The sequence below is a fragment of the Tiliqua scincoides genome, chromosome 3 (genome assembly GCF_035046505.1).
Source record: "Tiliqua scincoides isolate rTilSci1 chromosome 3, rTilSci1.hap2, whole genome shotgun sequence".
NCBI classification, from domain to species: Eukaryota; Metazoa; Chordata; class Lepidosauria; order Squamata; family Scincidae; genus Tiliqua; species Tiliqua scincoides.
Window position 1 is genome coordinate 63241381 of NC_089823.1, and position 15082 is coordinate 63256462.

A 15082-nucleotide genomic window follows, 5' to 3' on the forward strand; every position below is an offset into this window, starting at 1 on the left:
GTCAAGCAGACCCCCCCCCCACCTCAATGGAACTTACTGTGGTAAATTCTACATTAATATATAAATATGAATGAGAATGTGTAGCTGAAGGTCATTTGGAGTCTTCTCTGCATAAATTTTGGTTGCAGATGCATCTTGTATCTCAACTTCCCTCAACACTTCTGCTCCCCAACACAACCTCTTATAAGATGACTTTAAAAGAGGAAATTTAATATGGTAACTAATTTTGTGTCTGTGTATCACTGTGTGCTATATAAGATTCTGTCCAAATTCCTTGAATATTGTGTATGAGGTTTTCATCTCTTCATGAAAATGTAGTCCTACTGCTTGCTATGTACATGAAAACACCAGAGGGAAAATTTATATTTTTATCAATGGAAAGAATTCAAATTATAGTTCAGTGCATTTGTTCCTTTCACAAATGACTCTTGAATTTCTCTGGGAACCAGATATGGGCTACACGATGCACTCCATAACTTTAAAACCTAGAACTAAATAACATTTGTTCCTTTATGGACTGAAATTTTGTCAAAGTGCCATTTTCTTAAAGAGAATTTTCTATTATTGGGGAAGGGTTAGATACCTTCTTTTTAGATATATTCCTTTTTTGCTTTTTTTTATTCTGTGACTAATACAGTATTATAGTACTTGGAGCAATGCATGTAAGTGACAAGACTTTTGCACCGTGCAAAAGTGAAAAAAATTCAGTGAAAAAAATTTCTAGAAGAAGCATTCTCCTTCATCACTACTCTAGCACAAGCCCTGATCTAGCAACACTAACTTGACAACTGTCCAAATGGGGTGGGAGGGGAGTGAAGTTCTTTGCAGGAAAGACTTTCTTAATATGCAAGTCCAGCATAAATCAGTGGGCTATTGAAATGACTGAGATAAGAGTTTCAAGCATTGTTTCACTACAAGGAAACCTTTTTAAAAATAAAAAATTGAATGTGCCAGAAAGAAGGAATGCAAACTATTCAATGAAGAATGAATTTAAAAAACAAAAACCCATGATTCAGCTGGTGGGACATGACAGTGTGAGACAGATCATCTTGCATTTTTTTTTCTTTTGAAAGAACCGCACGGTAAATTCTGGATATGTACACATATGCTTTACTAAATTACTCATAGTTGGTTAGGTCATATGCAATGTCCAGTAGATTTCCATGACAGCCATACACACATCAGTTGTAACAGTAAAAGTGGGGCATCCACTGTTCTCTAGCACCGAGGAAAAAATTTTCCACTGTGCCATGCTGACCAAAAATAAAACTGGGAACTGGAAATCAAACCAAAAAAACTAAGTCATAAGTCATTACTGTGTGAACATGTGTAGCTATAAAGTTTTGAAACAATCTAAAGTACAAGGGATGAATGTACCAATGATGTGGTAAATTGAGTGTACTGAACGTTATTGCTGTATTTCCATTGAAAAATAGGCAACAATTGCAACATCCAGTAATCATTTACAGTAAGACAAACGTTACATCATAGCTGTAAAAAAAGACTGCTTACTCGTCCCCTGAAGAGACCGATCGTGACAAGCGCTGATCTTTTTAAACCAGCACTTCAGCAGTCCAGCCCTTATGTACTATAGTTCTTCCCATTTAAGGGAGTACCAAGATGGTCCACAATGCATTAAAAAAAATTAAAATGAGTAAAGCAAAATGGAAGAAAAATAGATAAGTAGAAAAACATAAATTGGATGCAGTGGGCACAAAAAGAATTATACAGTGCCAGGTGAAATGTATTCACTGCCCACTGATAAGCAAGCAATGAAGGAGCAAGCCGGGCTTCGTGGAGGAAGGAGTTCAACACATTTGGTGGTACCACTAAGAAGGCCCTGTCTTAATCCCTGCTGATTAGATCACTGTAGCTGAGGGGGCACAAAGCAGAGCATTCGATGGTGAGCGCAGTGTGCAAGCAATTTCATGCGGTCCTTCAAGTAAGCAGGTCTCAAACCATCTAGGTTTTATAGTAACAGCCAGCCCCTTAAATTGTACCCAGAAACATGCTGGTAATGAAGACTGAAGATTGAAAAGCCCTGGTGAAATATGGTTCATTCAGTGAATCCCAGAGAATATCCTGTCTGCTGTGTTCTGTATCAGTTGAAGTTTCCAAGCAAACTTCAGAGGGAGCTACATGTAGACTTCATCGTCATAGTTCAATGGCAGGAATGGATTAAAAGCAGTCTGTTCCCTCCCCCACAACAAATATTCACATGTACTCTAGTGAACAGAAGACTTCAGGTTTCTTACTTTTAGGCACCCATTAATTTTTGGATGGCAAAATCAGAGTTTTATTTGAGCTCAGGACTCAGCTCTATGAACAGTTTTAATAGCAGTGTTCAGCACTCCAATATGCAAAGCAGAGCCCATGTGTGTATGTACTGCAGAGTGACATTCTTTCCCCACTGAATCAGCCCAACCAGCCTTTACATGTCTGGAATTAGGGAGAAGGGGGCTTCCAGATGAAGGGGAGTGAATTGAAGCAGACCTAAGCCCCACAACCTCTCATTTTTAAAGTCTAGCACTGCATAATATGTGATAGGTTTGCCACTGTAGTCATGTTCAAACCATTGGATACACATACATTGACTCCATCCTGTTATTGACCCATATCCTGTTTGCAACATACATAGGGACGACCACAGGAGCAGCACAGACCTCTGACATGGGCTAGAAGAATCACACTGGAGCCTGCCAGAAAAGGCATCCGTTTCATCGCTCGTGTTGCGCATTCAGTTCTGATCCACAAATGCATAAAGGCGGCCATGATGACATGCCAGGAGAGGCAAACAATGTGTGCACTTTACAAGAAGGCGAGGATGTTGCTTTGTTTTAAAAAGTAGGAGTTTTGCTTTCTGTATCCTTAAGTGGTCACATATGAGATTTATTGTTTGAGCATTTCACATATGAGGCTTTGGATGTTTTTTAATAATTGTAATGTCACACTGTAAGAGCCAGTGTAGTGCAGTGATTAGAATGTCAAACTGGGAGCAGGGAGACCCAGATTCAAGCTGCAATCCTGTGCACACTTTCCTGGCCTCATTGAACACAATGGCACTTACTTCTGAGTAGATGTGCATAGGATTGTACGATTCCCACAGGGCCATGAAGTTCACTGGGTGACTTCAGGCCAGTTGCCTGCTCTTGGCCTAACCTCCTTCACAGGATGGCTGTGAGGATTAAAAGGTTTGGGGTGGGAGGATACAATGCCCAATGCCTTGAGGAAGGCATTCCTTGGAGGAAAGGTGTGATAAAAATTGCTAATAATAATGGCATGCTTGCAAACGAATGTATTGCTTACATCTATCTATTCATACTAGGGGTTCTTCCAGTTGGCCACCTTTCCCAGCACTCCAGCTCCAATATATTGTAATAAATGCAATTCTTTTCCTGATCATTGCCACTGTTGCCATCTCAATGGCAATGCTATCTGGTTCTACCCACAAGGGTCTATGCCGCTGCATGAATCCTAACACATGAACTCATTCTGCAATGTGGGGACTTTCACAGTCCTAAGGCTGGGTGGGGAAACCCCTTGTCAGTTACATACCCTCCTCTGCGCAGCAGTGAATGCTCAGATTTTATCTGAAGACTGTAGCGGTACTCCTTTTGAGGTGAAGAATGAAGCCTAAAGGAGTTGGCAAAGCAGTCTCATGAATCATGTGACAAATCAGAAGGAGCCATTCTGCATTTCTGCCTGAGGTCAGAACTGTACTTTGGGATGTCTGATTGAAACCATTTCATTCAAATTCCAATTGACTGAGTACCAGTTAGAAACTGTAAGTGAAAATTAGTTCTTATGTATGAAAAATATTTGTACAGAATTGAGAATGAAAAACACAATTTGTGTGTGTGTGTGTGTGTGTGTGTGTGTGTGTGTGTGCGTGTGCGCGCGCGCCTGCATGGGCAGATGTGCAAGTATGCATTACTATAATTACAAATGAACTAACAACCTCTATTTATATTCCTCTGTCCTAATACACAGAAACAGGAACTAGATGCTCATAGGGCCCTACTGAACTGTCTGGATGTGTCTTTTAATACAGCCTTGGCTACTGCATACCCATCCTGAACTACTAGCTGTTAGGTTCAGCAGTCCCTTGACTTTCATTCATTCAACTTTCATCACTTTGCCCTTTCAGCCATTTTCAATTATAAGTGCATTTCAAATTTTGTCCACGTGCTTTCCTCTTTTCACCGATTTCATCCAACCTTCCATGATGTTCATCAATGCTTTTTCTTTTATTTCTTTTTATGTAGGTTCTGCATGCATTTGCATGAATTCTATAGTTAGTTATTTACATTTTCACTAGCCAAAATACATTTGCAAGCTAAATAAGGCTATGCTTTGACATTCATCCATTTTTTACTTTCATCCATGCAATCTAGTCCCTAACCAGATGAAAATTCAAGGTATTGCTATTCAACGTTGTATGTTAACCCATTTTTGCCCAGCCCACAGGTGTACATGTTTGGTTCCTGTTGCACATAGGCAACGTGAGCAGAAATGTCTCAAGCGGTTTAACTGTCATTTCACATTGACACTCTGCTAAACATTAGAGAATAAGAAACTGACAAGACCTGGACCAGATGGTTCACCTGCAATTCTTTTGTGGGTCAACCATGTTTGAGGGCAGTCTCTTTGTTCTAACTAAAAGACCAAACAATGAAAGTGTTAGAGTACATTTTTATTCTTCAAGCCAAATAAATGCTGATTTGACAAGGTTTCATCCCAAGCTAAAATTCCTCAGATAAAGGGAGATGCAATTGAACCAACCTGCCTTTTGAATGACCAATTATCTAAGAAGAATATCAGGTTCTCACATCAACAGATCATGCAGCTCATGATTGTCATACTGAGTCTAGGAAGCACTGCTTCAACACCATTCTATACTTCTGATCTGCTGGCTCCATGGGGCTTGCATCAGCCTCCGGAGGCTGGCACACATCAGTGCACCGGCCTCCCTCCTCACAAGGTGGCACAAAAGTGACTTATGGCATATTTGTGACACCTTTGGGCCAGCGCAAGGGACTTGCACCAGCCCATCAGCAGGTAAAGATTGCGCTCTTAATTATTATTCAGAATATTTTCCCATTTTCACGAACAAGAAGTCCACAAACCAGTTTGTAGAACAAAAGAAATAAATGGATCCCACTCCTAACAGGGTTCACAGTCTTAAAAAGTTGCAGGAGAAACACTAGCAGTCTGACACTGGAAAAGAATTTATGCTGGGGTGAAATGGTGCACATGCTCTCACCCTGAAAGATATAAGAGACCACTATTTTAAAAGGAGCCTCTTTGCCTTGTTAGCAGGGATGAAAGGAATCAAAACAAACACTATTTGGTTCATTTTATATAAATAAACCTTAAGGCAGCAAATCTCCTAACTTCATGGTTAAGCAATGGTTCAATAATTTCTTGAGTTCATATTTCTGTTCCTATGCAGACACAGCAAAGATTTCAATCTAGATTGTAATGCTCTGCATGCTTGCACTGATATCTAGCTATTTGTCTCTTTATGGTATGTTTAGATGGAGAGGTAGATAGTTTATAAAAGCACCCTCTCTGTTCAGACAGTTCAGTGGAGGTTGGACATGCATGAGTTGTCAGTAACCTAAAGAATCAATATCATTGAACTGACAGGCAAACAACATTTTCTATCACTTCTACTCTCCCAAAGACACAATTCCTAGCTATAGCACTGGGATAATTTTGAATTATGTGGTTGGATGGAAATTTCCATCATTTCACTTCCTTTAAACATTGCTTCCAGAACATGATTTAGACAGAATAGCACACTGTCTCATGTGCTTTATATACTATTTCTTGATTTTGCATGCCTAAGGCTGCAATCCTTACCTCACTTTCCTGGGAGTAAGTCCCATTGAACACAATAGGACTTACTTCTGAGTAGACCTGGTTAGGATTGTGCCTTAATTCTCCTGGTTCCTTCTGTATTTTTATTTTCTTAAGGGATAATGTATTGTGTTTCTTTCCCAATTACACTTTTTCTACTCAAATTGCATACAGTGTCCTGTGTAACATAAGTTTGTATCAGATTTAGCTAGCTGACAACTGGATAATGAAAGAAGAGCATTTAGGGTTGAACTAATTTTGGTATCTCATATATAACCAGCAGCATAAAGAAGAGGAGGATGTTTGTATGGTAGTATGGTAACTTTTAAGAGGGAATATAATTTCACCCACCCAGGATCTTCAGGTTGGAGTCAGCTTAAAAAAAAATTTTTTTTTTAAGTCTGTCATTCTTAATTGGTCCAGTCCTATCCAACTTTCCAGTGCCGATGCGGGCATTCCAATGGGGCACATGTTGCATCCTGCAGTGGGGATGCAGTCTTGGAGGCCTCCAAGTTGAGGGAACATTTGTTCCTTTACCTCAGGGCTACGTTGCAGCTGCATTGGTACTGGAAAGTCAGATAGCCGCACTCCTGTATCATAGATCACAAGTGGGCTGTAGTGAACTTATAAGTGGTCCATGAGAGCATGACAAAGAGACAGAATGACCCCCAAATTATGATGTGGCACTTTTGGCACAGCAGGGTAGTTGTGTTGAATGATATTTAAACAAGAAGGCATTATTGAGGAGTAGGTTGGCATTGTTAGGGTAACAGAACTCCATGGCTTTAAAGCAATTGTCAATCAGACACTACCATGTAGAGCTGATTCTTATATTATGGTGATTGGCCACAGAGGAAGTTGTTTGAAAGCATCATGTAGCAGCTATAATGTCTGAAGTCACTCACTGCATGGATCATCCATCTCTCATGAACATCTGTTTCCATGACACAAAACATGAACAAACTTTGCACAGCCTATTCACTACCTAGTAACACTTCTCCTTTGGGTGTGTGTGTGTGTGCGCTCTTTCTGCATTTATTACTTTGGTGGCAGAAAAGATAACTACCCTGAAGTAGTAGTGAAGGTGTTCCATTTTCATTGAGGAACTCGCAAGTGACCTTCATAGTAGAAGTTGTAAATTAAGAAAGTGTGGTGCTCTGCCAAGAATGATAAAACTAGAATAGTCCACACTGAAAGTCAGTTTAAGAATTGCTCATCCAAAATAAGTAAATAAGCAAGTCTCATAATGAGCAGTGATTACACATATATGCTGATTTGTGGCACTGATGTGGATCACTACAGGAAAATAAAAAGCTGTTACTGGTAGTATTACACAACTGGGTTTAGGGCAGAGAAGAAACAGTTCTCTGACCTCCGTAACAGGACTCTGAACCTTCAGAAAAATCCCATTCTGCCCATAAAGTTCTGTTTGGAAGCAGTTTCATGGGCCAGTCTCATCAGCTATTTATATTAAAATGCAGCTGGGATCTGCGTGTTCCCGGTCTGTCTTCCAGCATTTGTGTCATAGCATGTTGGTCTCAGAATTAGTGTGGGTGAACACATCAGAATACTATAGTGATGCTCCCATAAATGGCAGATTGGGGGGGGGGGGGTGACAGCCTTGCATATGTAAATTAAGATTACCATTCAGACTCTTAAAAAGTGGGCTGGATTCCACCCTAGTTTTCTCATCAGATGATCAGCAACACGTGGCAACTCATTGGGGGATTATTTTCATTGCTCAGCAGAATATGGCTTACCTCACTTTCTTAAGGGCCCAATCCGTTCAAACTTTCCAGCACTGATGCAGCCAATGGGGTTTGAACCCATTGTGGGGGGCTGCTTTGCAGGTGCAAATTGGACAGGATTGGGGCCTCAGTCTTCTGCAGCTGTGCTCTGCTTGCTTCCTTTCTGCGATCAATGCACTCCCTGTGGACAAAGTCACTTACGCAAGGCTCTTGAAGAGAGGAGGGCAGCTCCTACAATGCGTTACTAACTGTTTAAAGAACAGGAAGCAAAGACAGGGCCAACCAAAGACCTTCCAACACCTGAGGCATTATGGCAAATGCTGCCCCCTCTTACCTGATGATGTGCGGGCTTCTTTTTCTTCCACTCTCTGGATTGGAAAACAGGAGGACCAGAGCAGAAGGGGAATTATGGAGGAGAGAAGAGCGCAGAGGGCGGGTGGGTGGTGGGCAGGGGGTGGGTAGACTAGGGAGGAGATGGGACAGGGAATGGGTGAATCAAGTCCAGGAAGGGGGCGGGTTCAGGGGCTCCCACCAGATCCAAATCCCCCTCCCTGGACCTGATCTGGCTGCATGGGTCAGTATGGACTTGTGGCAGCAATATTGCTAATGCAGGTGTGAATTGACCCATAACAGCTGCTGTGGCTCACCCAGCGGCAAGGAGGCCAATAACCCCTTACCCTAAAGAGACCTCCAGCAGCCAAAACTCCCAATGGAATGGAGGCCACACCAACGCCACTGCATTGCCGCACAGGGGCTTGGGTGGGATTGGGCTGGGAGTGGATTTTTTTTTTTTTAAATTGTGTTATTCAGACTTCGCTTTTAAAACCTGTATTATGAGGTTTGAAGGGTTTATAAGGTTTCACAAGAGGGGTTTCTTCAAGTTCAAAGTTGTGGAAGGCCAGGTCTCATAAATGAATCAAATAAAGCAGTAGTTTTCACACATTTAGCACCAGGATCCACTTTTTAGAGTGAGAATCTGTCAGGACCCACCGGAAGTGATGTCATGACCAGAAGTGACATCATCAAGCAGGAAAATTTTTACCAATCCTAGGCTGCAATCCTACCCACACTTACCCAGGAGTAAGTCCCATTGACTATCATTGTTAAAAGAATATACACAGTAGCTTGTTAAAAATACAGATCTGTAACATTTCCCCAAATGTAGTCATATTTCATGGTAGCATCAAGTCTAATATATTTAAAATAAAATACTGAAATTGATGGACCCAATTTTCAGTATACTGAAAATATTGGACACACCTGAAATTGGCTCATGACCCACCTAGTGGGTCCCAACCCACAGTTTGAGAAATGCTGGGGTAGTGCAATGACATCTGGATCTGACTGACTGACTGTGGCTTGGCAGACAAGAATTTGTGTGAGAATGGTCTTGCAACCCAAATGTTATAAGTGCAACCTAAACCTAACTCACAGCTAGTTGTATTCACTGGGTAACTCCTTCTGATTTGTTGAATAGATTTGGGTCAGAGCCTTTGTTATGAAAGGGAATGGTTCTGTAGCAAAGATATCAACATGGCTTGATGGGGGAGGGGGCAAGGGGACAGATGCAATGGTACTTGTCTCCGTCTAACCCATTTCTAGTCATGGAAAATATACCTGACTGGTCGTTGCTGGGAATGTTCATCCAGGGCTTCAGTCTTTCAGTGATTATGGAAAGCAATGCAGGAGACTTTGACAGGATCAGCAACTGGACTTTTTTAGCTTCATGACATTACATCTTGTGGGGGGGGGGGACAATCTCCCGGAATAACTTCAGCCAGTGTTGGCAAACCTATTACCTGCATCAACACACACAACTATCAAGTGCAGTTGGACCAGACGCATTAGCCAAATGTGTGGATCTTCACTTGATTGATTAAGGTGTGTGCAGCACTGACCATGGCGTGATTCTGTGGCAAGAACTTCTGATCACAGGGACAAAGTGATTTGTTTTACAGTCAGCTAAGTGTGTTTAAAAAAAAGAGGCTTTGATGGCAGGTCCAGCCCAAGATCACTTAATGACTGAGAGGCTTGCCAAATGCTGCCCTCCTTAACTAATAATACGGCAGCCTCTACTTCTCTCACTCTCCAGTATTCTAGCTCAGTGCTCAATTTCCCTCCACATTTCCTCTTCCTCTCTGTCCCCATCTTCCTTTACCAATCCAGGGAGTGGAAGGAGAAGGAGAACCAGTAAAGGCAAGTAGATAGAGATGGGCATCCCCTACCAATCTGCTGCCTGCATTGACTGCTTCAGTTGGCCTCATGGATGGTCCAGCCTTAATGTTGGCTGAAAGGTACAACTGACTTTTTAATTACTGTGGCTACTACCTCCTGGACACACTGAGATAATTGCATAGAGACTAGATATTGGAGAAGTTTTGGTAGTTGGAATCTTGGCAGAGAAGGAGAAATAAGTCTGATCTTTGCAGTCTGCGAAGAAAATGTCATGTTAGGTCATGAGTGCTGGCTCTTTTCCAACATTATCCCTTATCCCTTGTATAGGCTGTAATGTTGCTGTGTGTGACTGGTCATTCCTTTGTAAGAAGATCACTTCTTAGTGGTCCAGGAGAGTTTGTTGATATTATCTTTATAGGAGATAGAGAGGGATGCTCAAGGCAAATTGAGGACACAGTGTTATCTGGGAATCTGATATGAAACAGTGGTGCTACTGCCTTGTAGGCATACACATTGTTTGCCCCCATTGATAGTCTACCTGTAGATTTGTACAGAAGCAAATATTACAAAAATGCCATTGCCTCCCAAGGAAACCAAACACAGATAGCATTACCCCGGATTATCTCACCACTCTCTGCTTGGGACAATATTTTTTTTGTTCCTCCTCTAAGAGCTCAGAGTGGCATGTATGGAGTCAGATCAAAAACGGATAGAGGAGAGGGCCAGAACACACATTTTGCAGCAAGCTCAGAAAGTCCTGTTGTCAGTCGTGCTAGACTAGAACACAGGTAATGGTCAATTTATATGCTAACTGATTTTATTTCTTGGCAATCTGCATCAGTGATATGGCAAGTGCCATCTTGATGCCTAAGGCTGCGTGGGTTATTTTTCCTACTGAGTCATTCTGTTAACTTGGTGTGGCTTATTAGGTAAAAATCTTATCAAACTGAGAGCTGTAGCTGCATTGCTAACATTACTGTAGTGGAGCCTGCAAGAAATACAGTTAGCTCCGGAACAGTGGATGATGTCAGTGGCTTACTCGATCCTTTCTGTCTTTTACTAATAAGATCACACAGCCTGATTCATTCTTTTGTTGGGCTGACATGACAGTAGCTCATACAATGGACCTGTGACTCAGCTCCTTGGTCCCGTTATTTTAAAAACCCTTTGCCCTAGTGTGCAAATATAAGTGTGATGAAGTATTGGGGGAACTAAGGGGATGCGTGCTGGCCGAGCAGAAAATGAAGTCAGCGATACCCTGTGTGGTTCCTCTTTGTGAGGAGTCAGGGAGTGCACTGTGAGAAACCTTGCATAACATAGAAAAGAATGGTCACAGACTGCTGCAATAAGACTGATGCAAGGCCAAAAAGTGCTACATAATAAAGAGCCACAATCAGACAAAACAGAATAAGGGTGCACTCAGACTGGAAGTTCTTCATGCAGCAGTGACACTGATAGGGCGCAATTCACACTAAACCCTGGTATGTGCTACGGTTTGCCCTCCACTTCCTGTTTGGGTGTACATGTGTGCACATGATCAGACATACCTAGGAACTTCTACAATACTCAAGGGTTGGTGGTAGACATGTAGGGGTTCCTCATGATGCAATTCAATATGGAAAAGGGCCCCTAAATGTAAAAAGTTTAAAAAGCACTAAACTAGAGGTCAGTTAGTCCATCTTAACTTACATGGACCTGAAATATTGCAAAAAATCATTCCTTGCAGACCCAAAGTGTTCATCCTCTGAACCCTGACTCAGGGTTCTTTACAGCCTCGTACCCCCAAAGAATGTTGCTCTGAGTACCTTTATTGTAGTTCATTTTTGTATCCCCTCCAGCAGAGCCAAGAGAATGCAGCTTGTAACAAGTTTTATCTGAGTTTAACAATCTATACAACCTTAACTGAACTGATGTCCTGGGGGGAAAGGCGGTACTTTATACACTCAGAGTTTAACACAGATCTTATTCAGCAAAGTTTTTCATCTCCAGGGTTCATTTGATAGCACTGTGCTATTTTCATTATTAGGGAGGAGGGAGAATAGGGGGAAAGAGCATAATCTATGTAACAAAATGGACTTGGCTTGTAAAGGCTTGTTTCTATTCTCTGCACCTTTGCAATTTCAAGCAAGTTAAGAACAGATTGAATGTTCAAGGACATATTAATGTGCAGACAGGACTGAGCTTGCTTTTCCCACATGGTATCCTGCTAATTCTAAAACAAGCCTTCTGCTAAAATGGTTTTTGGACACTCTAGAGCATTGGTGATCAAACTACAACTCATGAGCCACATGCAACACTTTGATCTCTAATGTGTGGCTCGCAGAAATACATTGGCTGAGCTTTTTGAATGACAGTTAATATAAAAGGTAAATAAGACATTTTCAAGCTTTATAGTTATTTACTGAATATAAACTGGGAGTCCACCTGATGAAAATGTAAATTTTAATGCTTCTTAAATATTGTGGCTCTCAAACATCTGAAGTTTATCATCTGCGGCTCTTACGTTCAGCAGGTTTGGCCACTCCTGTTCTACAGGATGATTCATAGTATAAACTGCCCTCAGAACATTTATTGATAAGGCACTCAGCAGGTGCAGGGGCTCAACAGCTGTCCTGCTATGCTTAAATTGAGATTCAAAGGCTCAGTTCTCTGCCTCTGTGTGTGTGTGTTGCATGATTTTCACAGATCCTCTTCTTTGGCCACTGATGAGCACTCTGTGAGGTCCCAGAACAGCAATTTTCAATCTTTTTCATCACAAGGCACACTGAGGAGGCATTACAATTGTCAAGGCACACCATCAGTTTTTTTGCAATTGACAAGGCACACCGCGCTGGTGAGAGGGGGCTAACATCCTCCAATGGCCCTGCTAATAAATGATATCCTCCAAACTCTGTGGCACACCTGTGGACCATTTGCAGCACGCCAATGTGCCGTGGCACACTGGTTAAAAATTGCTGTCCTAGAAGAACATGACTTGTGAACACATGTACCCAAACACCAATGGCTGCTTCTGTTACAGAAAAGTCACTTTGGGAGGAGTTGGCTTGGAGCAGAGAAGCAAACACAAGTATGCATATGCTTGAGCCATTCCTTTTGTTCCATTTTTCAGTTCCATTTAGTTACATTTTCATTTCCTTTGCTTCCTCTCCCTCCCCATGGAGCTCCAGACATGCATTTGCAAACATAAACATGCACATGGAACTCTTGTAGAGAGAAGCTTGGGGGAAAAAGTGGAAAAGGAGCAGGCAAGGAAAATGTGAAGTGCCCCTCTCCTCCACTTTCCCATCCCTTCTCTGATCAAAATCACCACTTAATGAGGGTTTTCTGTAACAAAGAGCCCAATCGTATGCAGGTCTAATTAGAAGTAAGTCCAATTATAATTAATAGGGCTTACTCCCAGATAGGAGTGGATAGGATTGCAGCCAAAAAGCCACCATCAGAATTTTGCTCCAGTTAGGTGACACTGAAATGGTCATCCCTGGATGTTGGCTTGATCAAGAGGATTATGAAGTCAGACCTTTGAATAAGATGTTCGGAACTCAGTGGAAAACAATACTTATAGAAGATCTCCTTGGGGGAAGGGGACTTTTGTCTCCTTCAAGGGAAGACCCAAGCCCCACAATGGGGCTTCTCAAATCTGTGCCAACTATTTTGCTGGTGCAGACTTGAGAGACTCTGTGTTGGGCCTTCTGGCCTGACATGGAGTTCAGGATCTGATGGAGTAGGGCCCTGCTGGTCCCAACCCACTCCTGTCTTGGTTTCTCCCCCGTCACCTTCCCCCTGCACCATTCCGCCCACTCCCAGCCTCCCCTGCCTCAAAACCGCTTACTGCCAGCTGGTGCTGCTTGGAGGGCCAGCTGGCCCTCCACATGGCGCTGAGGTTCAATACCAACTGGTGCTGGCCCAGCACTAGAAGCCCCTCCTCTCCAGGTGCCACAGACGAGCCTTTTGGCACATTTGTGACATCCAGCACAGACTCTGGAGTTCACTGCTGGCGCTGAGGGAGTTCAGGATTGGGCCCTACTGTCTGTCTGTCTGGGCCCCGAGTCTACTATCTGGCCAGTGCAAGATTTGTTACATTGCACTAATCTCTTACAGCACTTCAACCTGACCTCATATTCAGATCTAGCACAGTCGCTGCAGTCGGCCAGCCACACCTTGTATGGACTCCTCCTAAGTTGCCCTACATGGAGTATGGAAGACATGTTGACATAAATGAGGCCAAGCCTTCTACGTGCAGTTGTTACTGGAAGCTCAATTACTATAAAGAAAAAAAAATTCAGAAAACAAAGTAGGCTAAGTACACGCTGCTAGGGCAGCTCGAGGGATGCAGTGATGTAAGGAAAGGAACAGACAAGATAACATCAGGAATTAATACATTCAAAAACTAGCAATTATCAGCACAGTGACTGCTGCCCTGCAAACTAGCTATCTCTGGGTGTGTCCACTTTTTACAAGTCAACCCCCTGTTTTTTTCCCCTTCAATGTCATAAACCCATCTTTTAAAGAAAAATCTGGTCTGGACTGAAATGCAGAACATAACATCTTGATCAATGGACTGCCTTGTTCTTGAACCTGGGAGCCTAAGGTCAGTTCCCTTCTGCAAGCACACGTCTTGACATCAAAAAAATGGTTGGTAACCTTCAGCCTCGAAAGACTATGGTATAAGCCTAGAGCACCCAGTATTCCCAGGCAGTCTCCCATCCAAGTACTAACCAGGCCTGACCCTGCTTAGCTTCCAAGATCAGACAAGATCAGGCATGTGTAGGGTAACAGTTGCTACCTGACATCAATGCTCCCTCTCCTTCATGTTGAATGCTGCTGGTTGCAGTTATGGCAATTATTTCATTCTTGCCATAAATCTCCAGTTTATTGGAAAATCAGAGATGGAGAAATATGAAGGATATACAGCCAACACTTAAACAGGGCTCCCCCTTTAAAACTCGCACCTTACACCAATGAGCCCTTATTGTCCATACTTTAGTAAGCCATAAAACAGAGGGAAGGTGATGTTACTTTCATGGTTTGGGGAGTTGCTGCGATGCAAAAGTAACATCAGAAGTTCAAGCCCATGAGGGAGGAACCCACACCATTTATTCATTATATTTATATCTTAATTTTTTTCCCATTGTGGTGGAATTCAAGGTGGTGTGCAGGTGGCTCTCAGATAGTGATTCATCCAAGCATCAGCCAGACCTAGAACTGCTTAACTTCTGAGAGGTGGCTGTATCCTGTGCCCTCAGACCATACCTTGGGACCCAAACAGCATCACCCCCAGTGACCATGATACTGGCACG